This window comes from Neofelis nebulosa, chromosome 12 (genome assembly GCF_028018385.1).
Source record: "Neofelis nebulosa isolate mNeoNeb1 chromosome 12, mNeoNeb1.pri, whole genome shotgun sequence".
Classification (NCBI taxonomy): Eukaryota; Metazoa; Chordata; class Mammalia; order Carnivora; family Felidae; genus Neofelis; species Neofelis nebulosa.
The window spans coordinates 70,477,961-70,496,018 of NC_080793.1; the positions used below are offsets into that span (position 1 = coordinate 70,477,961).

Below are 18,058 nucleotides of genomic sequence, written 5' to 3' on the forward strand. Positions count from 1 at the left end.
TTTCAGAGACAGAGAGAGAGAAACAGAGCACAATTGAGGGAGGGGCAGAGAAAGAGGGAGACACAGAATCAGAAGCAGACTCCAGGCTCTGAGCTGTCACGCAGAGCCTGACACAGGGCTCTAACTCATGGACTATGAGATAATGACCTGAGCTGAAGTTGGATGCCCAACCGACTGAGCCACCCAGGCGCCCTGGGCTTATTTTCTTTATTTCCTTTTCAGATTGTTCATTGCTAACGTATAGGAATACAACTGATTTTTGTATATTGATAATTTGGTTTCCATTGATTGTTAGAAATACACCATACCACAAATCAAGAGATTTAGGTAATGTTTACCCATACAAACTGACTAAATGAGCAGAAATCCCAACCTGTTGTTGCTTCTGTTGATAAATTTTTAGCTGGTTATTTTAAAATTCTTCCTCCAAGAATTATTTCTATTTTGTTCATCTGGGTTAAGGGTGGTAAGATCATAGAGCACAGCTAGGTAATTTGGCATATGTAATCTCCAGTCTTAGGTCTTTCACATGTACTTTTCCTATTTAAGTAAAACACAAAAGGAATAATCTTCAGCACCCCATCTCTCTGTATCATGAGGATATTTCTATATAGTCCTCAGTGTGTATATTTTAAAGATTAATGATAATGCAGAAAAAGCTAATTTATTCAACAAATTTCTATGGGCTAGGTCTTCTGCTAAGTGCTAAATGCTAAAGGGAAAAAAAAAAAGGTGAATAAATCACAGACCCATCCACCAAAGAGCATATGGTATGTTGAGGAAGGGCAGACAATAACATTTTGACCGTTTGAATGTACACAATGAGCCTGGCATTGTAGTGACATACGAGTGAGTAAAACAGGCCAAGTTCCTGCTTTAATGGGGCTCACAATATAAAGGAGAATATAATGGCTCTGATAAAAATATAGAGGGTACTATGAGAGTATAGAGGAATGGCTTTTAACTTTTAGGGGTAAGGGAAGGCTACCCCAAGAAGGTGCCTCTTGTATCTTTTTTTTTAACTTTATTTTTTATTTTTTAAAATTTACATCCAAATTAGTTAGTATATAGTGCAACAATGATTTCAGGAGTAGATTCCTTAATGCCCCTTACCCATTTAGCCCATCCCCCCTCCCACAACCCCTCCAGTAACCCTCAGTTTGTTCTCCATATCTAAGAGTCTCTTATTTTGTCCTTCTCTCTGTTTTTATATTATTTTTGTTTCCCTTCCCTTATGTTCATCTGTTTTGTCTCTTAAAGACTTCATATGAGTGAAGTCATATGATTTTTGTCTTTCTCTGACTAATTTTACTTAGCATACTACCCTCCAGTTCCATCCACATAGTTGCAAATGGCAAGATTTCATTCTTTTTGATTGCTGAGTAATACTCCATTGTATATATATACCACATCATCTTTATCCATTCATCCATCGATGGACATTTGGGCTCTTTCCATACTTTGGCTATTGTTGATAGTGCTGCTATAAACATGGGGGGGTGCCTGTGTCCCTTCGAAACAGCACACCTGTATCCCGTGGATAAATGCCTCGTAGTGCAATTGCTGGGTCGTAGGGTAGTTCTATTTTTAGTTTTTTGAGGAACCTCCATACTGTTTTCCAGAGTGGCTGCAAGAAGGTGCTCCTTGTATCTTAATGGAAAAGTTGGCTTTTAGAAGGTATAGGAAGGAGAGTAATATCATTTTAGATCAGGAAACCACTTTGCAAAGGCTAAGTGGGAGACAACATCACATACTCAAGGAACTGCATGCTAGTACATTGGGGACCCCAAATAAGTATCTGTTGAATGGCTGAATTAGTGCTGGGTATGGGGGATGGCTGGGAATGAGGACAGGAAGACAGCTCAGACCACAACGGGCCCACACCAAAGAATCCAAAGTATGGAAAGCCTACCACATTTATTCTGTCCAATTTATACAGCAATTTGGACTGATCTACTTTTGCTGCTCCAGATCCTTTAGACATAGACAAATGATGTACAAAATACCAGAAGAGAACTACAAACAAACCCATTAAGTAGAACTAATTATTTACGAATAATTTATTTACAAGTAATTTATATTATTTAAAAAAAATTTTTTTTCAACGTTTTTATTTATTTTGGGACAGAGAGAGACAGAGCACGAACGGGGGAGGGGCAGAGAGAGAGGGAGACACAGAATCGGAAACAGGCTCCAGGCTCCGAGCCATCAGCCCAGAGCCTGACGCGGGGCTCGAACTCACGGACCGCGAGATCGTGACCTGGCTGAAGTCGGACGCTCAACCGACTGCGCCACCCAGGCGCCCCATATATTATTTTTAACTATAGTTCAGATACATATCCATTGTTCACCTATAGTTCAGATATATACCCATTGTCCATATATATATATATATACAGGATATATATATATATATATATATATACACACATATATATATGTAACTATACATAGCATCAATTTTAATCACTGTAAGGCATCTGAGGAAAAAAAGAGTTTTTGGTCTGGTGTAAGAGGATATTTTTAAAAATAATTATTTTTGGAAGTATAAAATAATCTTTCACAACATAATTCCATATACATGTAGGTCATTTTTCAAATTCAAGTTAGTGACATTTGACTCCATATAAATAGTACACTATAAATAACACCACAGTAAGGGCAAGGGAAGGAGGTAGCTGAGTCAAAATACAGCATTAACATTTCTATTTTGCAGTGGACAGTGTGAAGGTAGAATGAAAAAGGTTAGCTTTCAGTGCCTCAATTTATTCAATATTCTGGGGGGAAAAAGGTATTTTTAAAGTCCTAATCAAAAATTAGGTTCTACTTACATTCTTAGTATTTCTGTGGGATGATAAACGGTCAGTTTGTTAAACTGGTTAAATTAAAAACAACAATACAAACTTCCCCTCCTTCCACTTACCATTACTTTTTCAAAAAGATGTAATTTTAATTTTTTTCAAAGTGACAATGTATATGGTTTAAGAGTCAAATAATTACTAGGCTCATGACAATAAACAGAAGTCCCTGCCCCATCTATCATTACTCTCATGGCTGTTTCCAAAGAAAAGTTGTTCTGCTACTTAATTCCACATTTCGAAAGATCATATTTCTATTGCCACATCTTAGGTTTTCAGTTTTAGTCACTTTGTGCCATTTACTAATTGCCCAGTATGTTTCCATCACACTGTTCAGTATTTATCATATATATTTTAATGTGTATTATATGTTGTACACAGTGCCCCATGTTGTGTCAGTCAGGAGAGATTAATTATGCTGCTTTAGGGGCACCTGGGTGGCTGAGTCAATTACACGTACGACTTTGGCTCAGGTCATGATCTCACAGTTCATGGGTTCGAGTCCTGCATCAGGCTGTGTGCTGACAGCTCAGAGCCTGGGGCCTGCTTCAGATTCTGTGTCTCCCTCTCTCTCTGCTCCTCCCCTGCTCACTCTGTCTCTCTTTCCTTCCAAAATAAATAAACATTAAAAAAGATTTTTTTTTTTTTTTAATTATGTCGCTTTAACAAACTACCACCAAAACCTCAGTGGCCTAAGACAATAAAGGTTGACTTCTTATTTCTACTGCCTATCTGATGGCAGGTCAGCTGCAGTTCTGTTCCATGGTGTCTTTACTCAGGTCTTACATGGCCAGAGGCAGCCTCTATCTGAACAATGCCCATCTGTTCAAGGACAGAGACAAGGCTCCTGAAACTTCTGGCTGGAGTGACATATTCACTGTGCCCCTATGTCACTGGCCACTGCAATTCACAATGGAGCAGGGAAGTACAATTCTCCTCCAGGGAGGTAACATCAAATATTCTGTCATACGGCCCACCACCAATCTTTTGTTTCCCCTGGAGTTTATAATCCCCTCTTTCTGGGGTTGCTTACTTTCCTCTATACTTGTCACCATTTCATCTCTATATGTTCTATCAGAGCTTTGAAGTTTTGTTCCTAAGGTTCAGACATGTTAGGTAATCGATCAGTTCCGTGTTTTTGTTTTTTCTTGGTGACATCCCTTCTGGAGCCTTCCATTGTCCTGTGTTGGAATGGACTGGCTACTCTCCAGGCTGCTACATGGGTGTTATCCTGGAACCTCTCTCTTCACCTTCATCTCGGGAATTCTGTTTTCTCATTTTGTTGTAGCTCCTGTTTATCAGGTCCTATGTGTTTCCGTGTCTTATTTTACACCCTGATCTTGGTGGGGTATCTCCGTCCAGTAGCTACCTGAGCATATGTGAGTTAAAATTTTTGAGATTTTTGTTTCATTTTGACATCTTTTTCTGTTCCCTGCATTAGCTCTATTTGCTCTATTTCTTCTTTTTTCCTTCCTTCCTCCCTCCCTCCCTCCCTTCCTTCCTTCTTCCTTCCCCCTTACTCTCTCTACTTCTCTCTCTTCTGTTAGTTCATTTTAGGACCTTTCATGTGAGAAGGTTTCTTCAAGTACCTAGAACCTGAATTTGGGAATAACACAGGGGAAATATGTCTCATGATTTAATATGTATGACTTCATTTAATTCTGCTTTTCTGTGGAGTGAGTCACCCCTGTCCTCAGCTCTGCCTGGTATCCAGAGGAGCTCTGAGTCAACCTCTTCAGAAAGTAAACATCCTATCTTCTACTGAGTTAACGCAGTGTGGAATGGGAGAAGGGATTCGGGGGAAGGAAGGATCTGACTGTTCTTTATACAACTTTCACAATAAATTTCGGTTTTCAGCCCCATTTCACCTCTGCTTTCAGAGTTATGGCAGCTCTAGTTTCAGAGCCTTTCCTCATCAGAGTCTATGATGTGAATGGGTCCACCCTGGCTGGCTCTACCCCCCCTCCCAAAAGCTTAGGTATTAATTTTCTCAGTTTCGGTAAGTTATTATTCATCCATCTGCTTTCCATGTTCCTAAGGTTTGTTGACATCCTTTTTCAGCAGGGATCTTTTCCTCTTTGGTTCATGTTATGGGTTTATACTTTTATTGCCTAACTGTTTTTTTTAAGATTTTATTTTAAGTAATCTCTACGTTCAACATGGAGCTTAAACTTACAACCCTGAGATCAAGAGTTGCAGGTTCTACCAACTGAGCCAGCCAGGAGCCCCTGCTTCACTGTCATTTTAATGAGGTGTCTGGAGTAAGTGGAGAAAAAATTGTGTTCAATGTACCATGTTTAACTGGAAGTCTCCTTACTGTTAGGTCTTAACATGTATAGATGTAATGCACATATTTTCTAAGTTGGAAAAGTCAAAGTATAGTTATAGGCAATTCCATAAGAATTAGATACAATAACTATAACTTTTACTGAGAGCTTTTATGTGCTAAGCAGTCTTCTAAATGCCTCTATGTACTATATATTATATATTATATATTATATATTATATATTATATATTATATATTATATATTATATATCTTATCCTCACCATAACCCATGAGATGGGTGTTGTGATTCAACCCCCATCAGTCTGACTCCAGAGCCCGTAGGTAGATAATGTGGTGCATCATTTTCTAAACTAGAGGTAATCTTATTATTTTCAATTGGTCAGGTTTCTAGTGAATTGCTATTTATTGTTAAGTTATACCTAAGGTTTTTCATGCAGATTTTGAACATTTACAGCCCATTGTTTGATGCTGCATAGTTAGCTAGTATCACATTTGATGTATCTATTTGAGGATATATGTTGGAGGTAGAACAGAGTAGTTTATGACAAATTTTAAAGCATTCATTTAAACTGGGAAGCCTGGCATGTGTTTGTTTTATAATACAGACAGATGGGCATTTCCTCTTAAAGAAAGCAGTTACCATCTGTAATCTGAGAGGTCAAAGAGAAGCAATCACAAATCCCACATTAGTAACACAAAACTTAAAAGCGCCTGTTTAAATGAAACATGACCTCTGCAAGAGTTTAACACACTAAAGCACTGATGGCCTTGAACACCCTAATTCCGAGAACTCAACCCCTCGTTCTTTGAAGATTTTGGTACCAGGCTCATTACCACTCTCTCCAAGGCTATTCACTACTCCAACATGACTAACAGTCCTTTGATAATTCTTTGTGAGATAAATACATTCAAACCCTTCCTGTCTTTCAATTCCTTGACCAGCTCCCTTCAAATGATCTTATGCCATCTGCTATCTCAGCAACCCACTCTCATGGTCATTCCCTACACCTTGACATTGCTGACAACTACAGCCCCACGTCTAATTTTCGTCTAATTTTAATTTCAAGGCTCCTCCTCTCCAATCCATCTCTTATCTTTTAAGGTCACTCTCTAGAGTACCAAAACTCCATTCTTCAACCTGATCAGAAACACCAGTCTATACACCCTACCATCTTTGCACTTTTCCCTACCCCTCTCATAGTCTTACCTCTTATCTGGCCTGAAATTATGATGCCTCCTTTCCTTCTACCCTTAGCCTCTTTGTCTATCACTCCCCATTTATACTTACCTGGCTGAATCTCTGTCCTGGTTAATCCCAAACCACCTACTCAGTGTTTGCACATAAGCAACAGAATATGGCTGGAGGAAAATGCACAACCATATTGACTGGTCTGACTGTAAGTTCACGACCACTCACACAGGCAGACCCTTAATAGTGCCTGAAAACCCTACTATGCTTCCCTAGTCAATTGTCTCTCCCACAGTCAGACTATTTCACATTTCCTCCCCCTCCCAACCCCCCCACTTCAGTTATTGACTACATTAGCTAGAGGAGGCTAAGTAGACCCCAAAATGTTACAGCTCTAACTTAATAGAGAAATGTATATCTTGCTCACATGATAACTGGCAGTGGGTGTTCCTGGTCAGTGGGCAGCTCTCCTTCTTCCAGGCACCTTCTTTCTTGTGGCTCTGTCACCCCCAGGGGCTGGTAGTCATCTGCATAATCCAGCTGGTGGAAAGGAAAAATGTATGGAGACACGCTGGCCTGGTAGTGGCAGACATCATTTCTGCTCACATTCCACCAGCAATAACTTAATACTTGACCATACTAACTGGAAGAAAAGCTGAGAAAAATATAGTCTGTGTGCCCAGGAACAAGGGGAGAAGAGCCTGTGACGGACAATTAGCAGTCTGCCAGAATGATCTTGCTTCTTAGTTCACAGAGAAAATAGAAGCAGTTAGAAAAGAATTTCTATCAAATCCATAAGCCTACCTACTTCCATATGTCCCATGTATGTGGGGACTGGGGGATGGGAGGTGGGATTATATTTCTAGGCTGTCATCCCCTATCACAAAGGAGCAATTTCCAAGCTTTTAGTGGGAACATGGTCGGTCAGAGGATCATACCACCCAATTACAAAATTCAAGTATACCTTCTTTCCTCGTGCACTTTAACCTCTGTGGTATTAGATATTGTCAATAAACACTTCTTCCTGCCCCTGCCTTTATGGAACTCCAATTTACCTTGCTTTGGTGATTCTGCATTATCCTGATTCCCCTCCTGCTTCCTCCTCCCTCTCTCTTTGCTGGTTTTCCTCATCTAGATTAGATCCCTTCTTTATTTGTTGGCTTCTCTTACCTAGGTCACAGTTTCTCAAACTGTAATGTGATACAGATCACTTGGGGTTCTTGTTAAGGATGCTGATTTAGCACGAGTTGGGGATGAGGGGGACTGAGATTGTACCTTTCCAACAAACCCCCTGGTCATGCCAGTACTGCTAGGCCACTGACCACACTTCAAGTAGCAAAGTTCTAGTGAAGATGTTCTCCAAGATTCTACCCTTTGTTTTCTTCTTTTCTCTCACAGTGATATCATTGATAGGCTGCTAACTTACCAACCTGTTTTCTAGTTCAACCCTCTTTCCTATATTTCAAAGCTTTTATTTCTAACTTCTTACTATCCACCTCTATCTGGCTGTCTCAACAATCTTTCAAACTCTTAAAGAGTCCAAATCTCAACTGATCTTTCAAAAAGCAGTTCCTACTTCTATCTCTATTTCTTCTACAATTACCTAAACTCAAAGCCTCCACTATCTTCGATTTTTCTCTTCCACCTTCATATATGTTCTCATGTTATCCCCTCTTGCTGTAAAACCAATTAATCAATCGCCAAATTCTGTGGATGCTGCTTCCACATCATCTTCTAACCAAGCTCTTTTAAATCCTTCCTGCCTTACCTTTAGTTCAGACTCATCATTACCTTTCACCTGGCCTATTGCAGGTCTGTTTGGCAGTTTTCCCACCTCTGATTTCTGTATCCATTCACAGAGATGTCAAAGAAAAGGAAGGCTTTTAAACCACGAAAACTCAAAGTACTGTATTAAATACAAAATTCTCCCACTTGGCATAGGGCCCCATTCCTGTTTGTCTGTGCCACTTCTCAACATGTCCTGGAGTTTAACCATTTGCTTTTTCCTGACCATGACTTTCATTATCAGTCTTCATATATGTTCTCATGCTATCCTTCTTGCTGTGAAACCATTCCCATCTCCTCCAAGGTCAATCCCAAATGCCTCCTCCTCCATGCTGCCTTTTCTTTCCTGATATCCCACACAATTAGTTTTTTTTTTTTTAATCTTCAGACTCTTTGTGTTTTTCATAAGGCACTTATCACGGTTTGTCTTTTATTGTAACTTTTATTTCTTAGTCTCTGAAGGCAAGAATAACATCTTTAACCTCCCTAACTCTGCAGATGTTACCTATGGGAGTGTATGTGTCTACTGTTAGTTAAATCAAAGTGATTTAGGGAGATTTTGTGATCGATGGCAAGCAGTACAGAATTTGAAGTCAGTACAGCAGGGTTCCGGCTCTGACTTTTATTAACTGTGAGGCTTTGGGTGAGTTACTTGGCTTGTAAAATGAGAATCCTACTACCTGATGGAGCACCAAGAGACAGAGAACTCTAAAGTGCTGTGTAACTCTACAGAAAACTGAGCAACATTGGTTATTTTCCTCACGGGAGAGCAGATGGTCTTGTTACTGAAATCTTGATTTGCAGAACCATCCCCACTTCACTAACGGGACGTGAAACCCGGTCCACCAGGTCCCACGACCTTCTTCCACTCCAAGGCCCCCAGATTGCTCTCCGCGACGCAGGTGAAACTGCCCAACTGCGGGGAGTGGCCCGGAGCCCTATTCCCTCGGGAGGCCTCCCTCCTTCCAAACGCCCAGGGAAAGCCCTTCTCTTCCCGGTAACCCCGAGGACCGCGGCGCCGCCGCCTACGCGAGCCGTTTGGACCCTGCCCGGCCCCCGTAGCTCCCCTTCTCCAGCAGGTGGTTCTGGTTCTCTCCCCCAACTCTGGGCGCTCACGTCACCGGCGAACCTCTACCCACGCGCCAGCGCCGCAACCAACCGAGAAAATAAACAAACCCCCGCGCGCGGCGGCGGTCGCGCCTGGCCCCGCCCCCGCTCCGCCCCGCGGCTCTCACGCCGCCCCCTCCGCCGGGACTTCCCTCCCGCCCTCGGCTCGCAACCGCGCTCTCCCCGCCCCTCACCGCAGCCTGCAGCCGCGCTCCTCTCCGCGGGCCGCCCAGCCCGCCTAGCCCGGCGCCCGCTCGCGGGGCCCGTTAGTGCCCGGCGCCCGCTCGCGGGGCCGCCGCGCGACCCCCGCCCGGCGCGAGTTCGCCCCCGCCCCTGCCCCTTGACCCAGCCTAGTCCCAACGCCCAGTGCGGCCGCCCCAGGAGCCGCGGGAGCGGCGGCGGGGGGGGAGGAGGGAGAGGAGGGCCGAGCCGGCGGCCGGGGAGGCCCGGTGAGTACGCGGAGGGCGGGCCCGCCTCGCGGGGGACGGCTCCGGCGCCCCTGAGGCGGTGGTGGCGCCTCGGCCGCGCCGCTCCGTGCGCCTCGGGCTCGGCGCTTGGGGACTCGGCCTGAGGCGACGGGCCCCGCTGGTCGGAGCCGCTGGGCAGAGGGCGCGGGGAGGGCCGCTCCTCGGGAAGGGCCGCGGCCCCGCCGCTCGGCGCAGGGCTCGGGGCGGAGAGGGACCCGCGCCTCCTCAGGCCCCGGCGCCCGGGCCGTGGCTGCGCCTCCCCAGACTCCGCGGGGCCCGGGCCCGGGGGCTACCGTGGTGGCGGGGCCGCCGGGTGACAGGTGCCGTCGCCCCCTCCCCGCCGCGGGCATCGCGCTGCCTCGTCGAGCCGGGCGCTCGGAAATTTCTGGAGCCACGACCGGACTCGCTGTTTTCTTCCTTTCAGGTTTGGAAGCCGCATCTCTGCCCGAGTTAGGTCTCGCCCAGCCGTTTCTTTCTCCGTGTACTTTGTGCGAATAAGTTTTGGAGCCTCGGTTGACAGCCTCTGGGTGAAATTTGGCTGTCGTTCATGAATGAGGTATAGTGTATTACTTTTTGAATAAAGTGCTCCTCCTCCTCCTCCCCGCTAGCTGTTGAAAAGTAAATGAGAGGGGTTTTGAATTTTGTTTCTTGCCGTTTTTCTTTGGAACAGCCGTCAAAGAATTTTTGTCAGATCTCTAGCCTTTGGGGGGCTTCGTAGATGTTGAACAGTAATGACAAAAATGGCTTGTTCGATTGTCTTTTCTCTCAGCTTCTCTGATTTTTCACTCTTACCTTAGTCAGATTTTACGATTGAGTGGGTGCTACGGCTTTCATTAGAAGCACTAATTAAAGATCATCTTTCTTTTACTCAAAAGCCAGTGACATTTTTTCTACATCATTCACTGTTGTCTATTTCTTTATGTAGTAACGGTGCTTGTGATTGTAACCTGAATCATCAGTTTAACATATTTGACTTGCAGCAATAGGAGTGTTGGAGAAACTTTATGGGAAATTGAAATATTAAAAAATACTTAATCTGTGGAAATACAGATTTTATTTCTCAACAGGTTTGTAACTGTCGTTGATATTAATCATATATGCTAATTAATGGGAGATATTCTTTTTTTTTTTTTAAGTTTACTTTACTTTTTAAGTAATCTCTACACCCAACGGGTGGCTCAAACTCGTAACTCTGAGATCAAGAGTTGTGTGCTCTACGACTGAGCCAGCCAGGCGCCCCTAATTAATGGGAGGTATTCTTAATTGTTATAAGTGGTTATGACAGACTTATCTATAAGGTACCAATTTAGTGGCTTCACTCTGTGGACTAAGAGCAAGAAACTGGAAGTTGACCAAAAGCATATTGGAGCAAATGAAAATACACTTAGTACTTGCTTGTACTTTTTGCTAAAATTAGGCGCAGATTGGATTAGGGAAGCAGTACTTCACTATGAAGAAAAAGTGGAATTTAGGACATACCCATTAAATTTACGTGGCTTGTTTGTAGTAAGTGTGTTGGGAGCAAGGTTTTGGTATGTACTTGGCAAGTGTTGGTTGTGAACTTTATAAGAAGCCAAAGTGAAAGATTGCTTAGTTGTGTTGCCTTGAGGAACAGAACATGAAATAATACGTTAACATTTTTTTCACCAGGTACTGAATCACTGATACTCAGTGCCATTTCATTTTATGCTCAATCTGTTTTTTTATTTTTTATTTTTTTTAAGTTTATTTATTTTGAGAGCAAGAGCACAAGTGAGGGAGGGGCAGAGAGAGAGAGAGAGAGAGAGAGAGAGGGAGAGGGAGAGAGAATCCCAAGCAAGCTCCGTGCTGTGAGTGGGGAGCCCAACAAAGGATTCGATCCCACGAACCCATGCCCCTTCAAATCATGACCTGAGCCAAAATTAAGAGGCGGTAGCTCAGCCGGCTGAATCGCCCAGGCGCCTCTCAATCTGTTTTCCTAAATCTAAGTTATATTTCAAGGAGGCCACTACCTCGTATTAATTTCTTTTTTTGATTAGGCCAAACTGGTTGATAGTGTTAATGGAAGATGATTATCATTTTATTAAAGAAATATATTTGGTTGTTGATTGAGGATTTTATACAGGTGTCAATTCTGAATTGCCCTAATTGTGGTTCCCAGGACTGAGATAGGGCTACTGCTACCATTTTTCTTGACCCTACAGAGCTCACAGTCTGGAGGAATGAGGTCATAGTGGCAGTAGTCCTCAGAACTTTGGTGGAAGAGCCTGAGAGTACTAACCATTAATCCTGCTGTTTACAGTTTAGGTTATTCATTTTTAGAAAGAGATTATTAAGTACCTGGTATATCCTAATTCTTTTTAATCAACACTTTAACCAGTATGTTTCTTAAATATGTTTCCTGAACAAAATCGGTTGTGATGATCACTTACTAGAATGGCATTTCTAATGAAACAAATTTGAACTGCTAATAATCATTGTTCGTTCACATTTGCATTATGGGAATGGGGGGTTATCTATAGTGCACTTTGCACTTTCTTTTGCTGTGCATTCTTCTTGAAGACACATATTTCATTGCATAGAGAGCTGTGTACTTGGGGAATATAAATATTTTTTTTTAATTCAGTGAAATTATCTTTTGTGTGTCCGGTCCTGTGGTTTTGTTAGGGATTGACTTTCAGAATGTTGACATCATGATTGTAGGTGGCTAGGCACAAGGGTTAACATAATTTTAATGGGATCCATTCAACAAAGTAAATATAAACGTACAGAAATATTACAGAGGGAATGATTAATTTGAGGCAGGTCAGACAAAGCTTCATAGAGATGCTGGCCTCTGAGTAGGATTTTGAAGGATGAATAGAAGGTGTTTTTTTTTTTTAATGTTTATTATTATTTTTGAGAGAGAGAGAGAGAGAGAGAGAGAGCAAGCAAGCGCACAAGTGGGGGAGGTGCAGAGAGACACAGAGGTACAGAATCCAAAACAGGCTCCAGGCTTTGAACTGTCAGCACAGCCCGATGTGGAGCTCAAACCCACGAACTGTGAGATAGTGACCTGAGCCAAAGTCAGATGCTCAACCGACTGAGCCACCCAGGCACTCCAAGAATGAATAGAAGTTTTAAGTGGAAGAGAGAGAGGGCATTTTAGGCGAAGGGAACAGAAAAAAGATATAAACAAGTAAAACTAAAAGTGTGTTCAGGAAATTTTTAAGTAGTTTATTTTGTTATAGCATCGGAGGAAGGACAGTTGCTATAGAAAGCCCTAACGTATGCTATAATATTTAATAAGTCAAATAATTGGCCTTTTGAATATTGAGTATATTTTTAAATGGAGATTTCACTATAATTTGATATTGCTGTCATCTCAAGTATAGAGCAATTAATAGTTTTTACTAATGGTAGTCTTTGAGAAATTATAGAATATTGCACTTATATGTTACAAGCTGCCTGTATATTTACATTTGTGAACTTACTTGTGTTCTTGTGCATTTTCACCTGAAACATTTGTTTTTAAATTGTTTTGGGGGGCGCCTGGGTGGCTCAGTCAGTTAAGCGACTGACTTCGGCTCAGGTCATGATCTCACGGCTTGTGGGTTCAAGCCCCGTGTCGGGTTCTGTGCTGACACCTCAGAGCCTGGAGCCTGCTTTGGATTCTGTGTCTCCCTCTCTTTCTGCCCCTCCCCTGCTCACGCTCTGTCTCTCTCTCTCAAAAATAAATAAACATTAAAAAAAAATTTTAATTGTTTTGTGAATTTTCTTTTGTCTTCCTTCAGCTACCTAAGTTAGCATATGTTATTTTTATTTTTTTGTTGAGGTAAAATTGGTATATAACACATTAGTTTCAGGTGTACAGCATAATTTATGTTTGCATATACTATAAAGTGATCGTCATAATAAGTCTAGTTACCTACTATCTGCCATCATATAGTTAACCCCTTTCATTCTTTTTCACCTATCCCCTAAACCCCTTCCCCTCTGATAACCACCAATCTGTTTCTGTATCTATGAGTTTTATTTGTTCTTTTGCTTTTTAGATTTCACATATAAATGAAATCAGATGGTATTTGTCTTTCTCTGATTTAGTTCACTTAGTATAATACTCTCAAGGTCTATCCATGTTGTCACAAATGGCAAGATTTCCTTTTATGTGACTGAATAGTAATTGTGGTATATAAACCACATTTTCTTTATCCATTCAAACATCACTGGACACTTAGGTTGTTTACATATCTTGGCAGTTATAATATACTTGCTAGTGGAATTGCTGGAACATAAGGTAGTTCAATTTTTAATTTTTTGAAGAATCACCATACTGTTTTTTCATAGCAGCTGTATCAATTTACATTCTCAACAACAGTGCACAAAGCTTCCCTTTTCTCCACAACCTCTCCAACACTTGTTATTTCTTGTCTTCTTTTTTTTAACGTCTTATTTTTGAGAGGGAGAATACAAGAGGGGGATGGACAGAGAGAGAAGGGGACCAAGAATCAAAGCTGGCTCTGTGTTGACAGCTGAGAGCAAAGAGCCCGATGCAGGGCTCAAACTCACAAACCCTGAAATCATGACCTGAGCCAAAGTTGGACACTTAATTTACAGAGCCACCGAGGCACGTCTCTTGTCTTTTTTGATAATGGGCATTCTGACAGGTGTGAGATGACATCTCATTGTGGTTTTGCTTTACATTTCTCTGATGATTAGCAATGTTGAGCATCTTTTCATGTGCCCATTGGCCATCCTTCTGACTTCTTTGGAAAAGTGTCATTCAGATCCTCTGCCCATTTTTTAATTGGATTTTGATGTTGTTGTTGTTACTGAGTTGTATGAGTTCTTTATATATTTTGAATAGTAGCTCCTTATCAGATATCTTCTTCCATTCAGTAGGTTGCCTTCTTTGTTTTGATAATGGTTCCTTTGCTGTGCAAATATCTTCTTCCATTCAGTAGGTTGCTTTTTTTGTTTTGATAATTGTTTCCTTTGCTGTGCAAAAGCTTTTTGTAATCCCATTTGTTTATTTTTGCTTTTGTTGCCATTGCCTTTGGAGTCAGATCCAAAACAAATACTGCCACGGGTAATGTCCAGGAGTTTACCACCCATGTTTTCTTACAGGAGTTTTATGGTTTCTGGTCTCACATTTAGGTCTTTCTAAATGTGAGTTAATATTTTGAGTTAGTATTTTGTATGGTATAAGATAGTAATCCATATAAGATAGTGGTTCTGTTTCATTCTGTTGCATGTGGCTGTCCAGTTTTCCCAGTACCATTTATTGAAGAGACTCTCCTTTGCTTATTGTGTATTTCCTCCTTTGTGTAAATTAACCATGTTTGTGTGGGTTTTCTGGGCTCTATTCTGTTGGTCTGTGTGTCTGTTTTTATGCCAGTACTATACTGTTTTGATTACTGTAGCTTTGTAGTATAGTTTGAAATCAGAAGCATGATATCTCTAGCTTTGTTCAAGATTGCTTTGGCTATTTGGGATCTCTTGTGGTTCCATACAAATTTTAGAGTTATTTGTTGTAGTTCTGTGAAAAATGCCTTTGTAGTTTTGATATGGATTGCATTGAATCTGTAGATTGCTTTGGTAGTATGAACATTTTAACAATATTAATTTTTCTAGTCCGTGAGCACAAAATATCCATTTATTTGGGTCTTCCTCAATTTCTTTCATCAGTGTGTTATAGGTTTTAGTGTACAGGTCTTTCAGCTGCTTGGTTAAATCTATTCTTTTTGATGTAGTTGTAGATGGGATTGTTAATTTGTCTTTCTGATAGCCTTTTTGTTTGTTTAAAGATTTTATTTTTAAGTGATCTCTACATTCAACATGGGGCTCAAACCTACAATCCTGAGGTCAAGAATCACATGCTCTCTGGGGCGCCTGGGTGGCTCAGTCAGTTAGGCGACCAACTAATGCTCAGGTCATGATCTCGCAGTTTGTGAATTCAAGCCCCACGTAGGGCTCTATGCAGACAGCTCAGAGCCTGGAGCTTGCTCTGTCGCCTTCTGTCTCTCTCCCCTTCCCCACTCACTCTCTCTCTCTCTCTCTCTCTCTCTCTCTCAAAAATGTGAATAAACACTAAAAATTTTTTTAAATAAATAAAGAGTCAAATGCTCTGAGCCAGCCAGGCACCCTGCCTTTAAGTTATTTTTAAAAGGAGACTCAAAGGGAAGAGGGGAAATATACAAAATAATCATTAAATTTCTGGACTAACAACGTGATTTGTATAGTATTTTAGTAATAGATAAATGGCTGTTTAATTTACAGCACTAGCCACCACATTCATAGACTGACCAATGTTGGCAGCTTACAGGATGTCTGGCATGTGTTTTTTGCCTTGTGTATCTTAATTATGTCCATGTCACTTAAGGGTATATAAACATCTGGACATTTGAGTATTTGGATTTTAAAGACCATATGAGACAGAAAGAAAAGGGAAATAGTAGGGGGAGGGAGAAGAGCTCTGTTTGAACCTGTTTATCCTAATATCTCTTTGCTGTGACTACAGATGGAGATGTAGAAGTTTAGGACACAAGACTGAAAGAATAGTGTTCTGAAGGAATAGTAACTGTAGCCATTCCCTGAACTAGTGTCTTTATTTTTATTTTTTATTTTTTTTAATGTTTGTTTATTTTTTGAGAGAATGAGAGAGAGACAGAGACAGAGAGCACGAGCAGGGGAGGAGCAGAGAGAGAGCGAGACGCAGAATCTGAAGCAGGCTCCAGGCTCTGAGCTGTCAGCACAGAGCCTGACGTGTGGCTCAAACCCACGAACTGTGAGACCATGACCTGAGCTGAAGTTGGATGCTTAACCGACTGAAGCACCCAGGTGCCCCTGAATTAGTGTCTTTAAAATGCCTGATATTTTCATGGTCTGCCTTTCTCCCCTTTTCTCTTCAAGGTTTACCAAAAAAAAAAAAAAGGTTTCAAATGAATCCCTGGATTGTATAACATGACTATCTTTTTGTAACTTCTGAAAAGTTTGTTAATGCAGGTAATGTTCTCCTAAAAGTGTGCAGTCAGTCTTTGACAACTGCCGTCTGTCATTTGTCTTCTTCATCACTAACATGAAGACCAGGGGCATCTCAATGTCAATCTGACCTGTAGTTGGCCCTTTTTAAGTTTTGATACAGGGCAGGAAAAAAAATCAATATTGCAGTGATTACCTTATATTTACCCTTTTGAATTTAGGTGCAGATGACCATTTTCCCTTTTCAAAATGAATTTTTTTCTTATAGAAGAAATATGGTCATTATAGAATATTTAGGGAAATAGTGAAAACTGTAGAAAAGACAGTAAGCATAATGAGTAATCCCATGGATTTCCTTCTTTTTGGTATGTATGGAAATAATATTCATATTTACAAATTGGGGATTGTTTTTATATTTTTATTTCCTTCTTTCATTTAAAATTTACATTTCCTTTCTCCTCCACTTCTGAAGTACTAGTTAGCGTACCCTTTGACATGGTGCATAGATTTCTTTCATGGCTATTGAGGTAGACGATGTGTTAGCTCTTACCTTTTTTTTTTTGTTTTAAATGTTTATTTATTTTTGAGAGAGAGATGGGGAGGGCAGAGAGAGAGAGAGACAGACAGACAGAATCCAAAGCAGGCTCCAGGCTCCAGGCTCCAGGCTCCAGGCTCTGAGCTGTTTCCACAGAGCCCGTTGTGGGGCTCAAACTCATGAATCGAGATCATGACCTAAGATGAAGTCGGTTGGACGCTTAACCAACTGAGCCACCCAGGAGCCCAATTTTTTTAAGTACAGCGTGTAGCACAGATGATCCAGCCCTTCCAGTTGTTTCATTTCCCTACCCCCTATTCTGTTCTCCTGTTTTACATCCCTGCCTCTGACCAAACAAGGAAACATTATCCATGAACATTTCTCTTTCCAGCTATCCATTCTTAAAGTATTTTAACACATGGTTGCTGAAGTGTAGCATAGGTAGCTGCCTCCTCAGAAAAACATTTTTTTTGTCTTTTCACTGTTTTTCAATTAATACTATTCTAATGCTTTCTTTTCACTTTGTCGTTCTTTTATTATTTCTTTACATTCATTCAGGAATTGTTTATTGTTTGTCTGCTGTGTTTAAGACGTAGTCCTTACTGTGGTTTTTGGGTTTCAGGTAGATAGGTGTTTCCCTTCTGCCATTTGTTAGGCATAATCTTCAGGTGTTTGACTGTCTTCAGTGGTTGACTGCTTGACCACTACTTCTCAGTGCCTAAATCCTTTTTCCTTTCATAAATTAAAGCCTTAGCTTTGAGAAGGGCTGGATGTTAAGTTTCATAACACTTTCTGCAATGGAGTCAGACAAGCTCAGCCAAATTTTTAAATAGCTTGTGCCAGTTCTGTGCCTTTTAGGACCTGGAGACATACTTTAGTTAAAAATCAT

The 18,058-nt window shown here is 41.3% G+C and overlaps 1 protein-coding gene and 1 long non-coding RNA gene across 5 annotated transcripts in view; one reads left to right on the plus strand and one right to left on the minus strand.

Annotated features, from left to right (window-relative positions):
- LOC131492009 (uncharacterized) overlaps positions 1 to 9,520 on the minus strand; it is a 48,742-nt gene extending 39,222 nt beyond the window's left edge. The window contains exons 1-2 of one of the 2 annotated variants that reach the window (XR_009251773.1): positions 9,423 to 9,520; positions 6,764 to 6,876 (exon numbers count right to left, since the gene is read on the minus strand). This is a non-coding gene — a long non-coding RNA (uncharacterized LOC131492009). Of the gene's footprint in view, positions 1 to 6,763; positions 6,877 to 7,506; positions 8,479 to 9,422 lie in introns of those variants that run through there. The other variant, XR_009251772.1, reaches the window with a different exon arrangement.
- Positions 9,521 to 10,119: 599 nt separating this feature from the next.
- GKAP1 (G kinase anchoring protein 1) overlaps positions 10,120 to 18,058 on the plus strand; it is an 80,745-nt gene continuing 72,806 nt past the window's right edge. For 2 of the 3 annotated variants that reach the window (XM_058695594.1, XM_058695596.1), the window contains exon 1: positions 10,120 to 10,251. The gene's annotated coding sequence lies outside the window, so the exon portion shown is untranslated. Of the gene's footprint in view, positions 10,252 to 10,744; positions 10,763 to 18,058 lie in introns of those variants that run through there. The other variant, XM_058695595.1, reaches the window with a different exon arrangement.